The sequence below is a fragment of the Otolemur garnettii genome, unplaced genomic scaffold (genome assembly GCF_000181295.1).
Source record: "Otolemur garnettii isolate 467f Iridium unplaced genomic scaffold, OtoGar3 scaffold00229, whole genome shotgun sequence".
Taxonomy (NCBI): domain Eukaryota; kingdom Metazoa; phylum Chordata; class Mammalia; order Primates; family Galagidae; genus Otolemur; species Otolemur garnettii.
The window spans coordinates 69943-72934 of record NW_003852624.1 but is presented as its reverse complement, the minus strand read 5'-3'; the positions used below and the strand labels follow the sequence as shown (position 1 = coordinate 72934).

The 2992-nt window shown below is 38.6% G+C and overlaps 1 protein-coding gene across 3 annotated transcripts in view; it reads right to left on the bottom strand.

Moving 5' to 3' along the window:
* Positions 1 to 2992, bottom strand: part of RPS6KC1 (ribosomal protein S6 kinase C1) — a 196358-nt gene that overhangs the window by 141973 nt on the left and 51393 nt on the right. The gene's annotated exons all lie outside the window — the stretch shown is intronic.

The window sequence follows — 2992 nt, the reverse complement described above, 5'->3', positions numbered from 1 at the left end:
ACTCCTAGCATTATTTATTTGTTTGTTTTTAATTTGAACTTGGGAATACAAAAAATAGAACATACCATTTCTTTGTAAAGAAATGTAACGTTTTTCTATCTTCTTACCTAATGTTAACTTTTTTTTTTTTTTTTTTTTTTTTTTAGAGACAAAGTCTCACTTTATCCCCCTTGGTAGAGTGCTATGGTGTCACAACTCACAGCAAGCTCGAACTCTTGGACTTAACCGATTCTCTTGCCTCAGCCTCCCAAGTAGCTGGGACTATAGGGTCCCACCACAACACCTGGCTATTTTTTTGTTGTAGTTGTCATTGTTGTTTGCCAGGCCCCAGGCTGGGTTGGAACCCACCAGCCCCAGTGCATATGGCCAGCACCTGAGCCACTGAGCTATAGGCACCGACCCATCTATCTGTTTTTTAAAAAAAAAAAAACTTCAATCTAAGCAAGTGGCTATATGGTATGGTATTATCAGTGTTTCTACACAGAAAAAAAAAAAAAAAAACAGTGATATTGTAGTATTACCATTAGATTGGCTACTCAAACACCTTCCCTCGCTACCTCTACCCAAGAGCAGAACTAGAAAGCTACGAGTCCTCCAAAAATAAGGCTAGTCATGTGACCCAGTTCTGGCCAGTGAAATGCAAGAAGGGCCATCTCTAGATAGTGTTTCTAGGAAAGCTTTTCAAAAACTGGTAGGTTTGGGGCAGTGCCATGGCTCAGTGGGTAGGGTGCCAGCCCCATATACCAAGGGTGGTGGTTTCGAACCTGGCCCCAGCCAAATTGCAACAAAAAAATAGCCAGGCATTGTGGCAGGCGCCTATTGTCCCAGCTACTCAGGAGGCTGAGGCAAGAGAATCACTTGAGCCCAGGAGTTAGAGGTTGCTGTGAGCTGTGACGCCATAGTACTCTACCAAGGGGGATAAAGTGCAACTCTGTCTCTTAAAAAAAAAAAAAAAAAAAAACCTGGCATGTTTCTTTTAGCCCTCCTTTGCTTTTCACATCCAAACCCAGAAATTTTAACACCTTGGTAAAATTACTGAGTTCTGTACCAATCGGGGACTATGCTCCTTGCTCATATTTCTTATTGTATGAAACAAATCAATTTTTTGTTTAAGCTAATATGTTTTTTTTTCTTTTGCAACTAAATAACCCATAGATCATATTTTCTTAACTCTACTTATGGCACTGTTGTGACACTCTGACATTCCCAAATCAGTATCCCACCCAGCACACTCCTGAAGCTAGTCCCAAGATACTTTCTAAGGTTAGTTTGACTTCTCTTAAACTGTCCAGTCTTTCACAAACCCTAAAAATGAATGTCTCATTTCACAAAGTCTAAAAACAAGTGACTTCCAGCATCAGTTACAAACAGGAATTCATGGACCCAGGAAAAATAGAATAAATAGGTAACTATTATTTAAATTATTTAAGGTACAACCTAACTCCTATAATCCTACACTAAATTGTTTTAGCCCTGTGGCACATTTTAATGTGCATGACTGCTTTACATGATTTCCATAAAGTAATATCCTTCTCACTTAATAATAATGCCTCTTTCTGTAAGTATAGACTTCCTGCCATGTAGAAACAACTATAACAGAGAACAGCAAAGAACTAAACGCTCTATCAGTTTGACCTGTGCTAACAATCTGGATTAGGTTATAAACAGAACCCAAATTTATGATCTCAGTCTAAGTTTACAGAGCAATGGAACAATGAAGCAACGAGGTCAGCCATTAGGAATCTTATGTTATGATGAGCTTTTCTACTACTATTTTTATTTCTATTACTATAAGTCGTAAGTCATAAGATTCAAAAGATCAACTTACATCAATAAATTAAAACAAACCATAAAAATAAATTCCTTGTGGAGGAAACCCATAAGGATCAGAAAAATTAAATATCCCATTACTCATATATCTTGCTGGTTAGATATGCTAAGAAAATTTATACAAATGAGTAGATTTTAGTTAAAGAAGAAAAAAATATGGCATAATTACGTAGCTTTTTTCTAAAAGGCTAATTAAAAAATTAGCCTAGTAATTGTTCACTACAAGAAAAATGTGGTGCTGATAGGTACAGTGACTCATGCCTGTAATCCTAGCACTCTGGGACGCCAAAGCGGGTGGGTCACTTGAGCTCAGGAGTTCTAGACAACCCTGAGCCAGAGCAAGACTCTGTCTCTACTAAAAATAGAAAAACTAGCCGGCAGGCATTATGGCAAGTGCCGACAGTCCCATCTACTTGGGAAGCTGTAGCAAGAAGATTGCTTGAGCCCGTGGGTTTGAAGTTGCTGTGAGCTATGATTCCACAGCACTCTACCCAGTGCAACAAAGTGAGACTCTGTCTCAAAAAAAGGAAAATAAAAATGTGGTAAAGACAATGACACAAAGACAAAGACAATTAATAGAAAACTATTAATATAAACTGTAAAGGAATTAGAAGAAAACTAAAAACACTAATCCCCAATGATCTCAGGTACCATAAATTGAACTGACTGTCCTGTTCTCTAAAACTGTACAGTGACCATTTTTGTTATATATTTAAACAACTCAATATAATTATAACAAATTTAGTATGAATATAAACTGTTTATATTCCAAAGGGAAATGTACCACTGAAAGAAATCTCAAAGATTGAAGATAACTGCTAGAGTTTCATGTTTCATGATACCTAATAATACCTTTTTTTTTTTTTTTGAAACAGACTCTCACTTTCTTCCCCCAGTAGAGTGCCATGACATCAGGCTCACAGCAATCTCAAACTCCTGGGCAACTGGGTGTGGTGGATCACACCTGTAATCCCAGCACCCTGGGAAGCCGAGGCAAGTGGATTGCCTGAGCTCTTGAGTTTGAGACCAGCCTGTAAGAACGAGACCCTGGCTCTAAAAACAGCCAGGCATTGTGGCTGGCACCTGTAGTCCCAGCTACTTGGGAGGGTGAGGCAAAAGAATCACTTAAGCCCATGGGTTGAGGGTTGCTGTGAGCTATGAC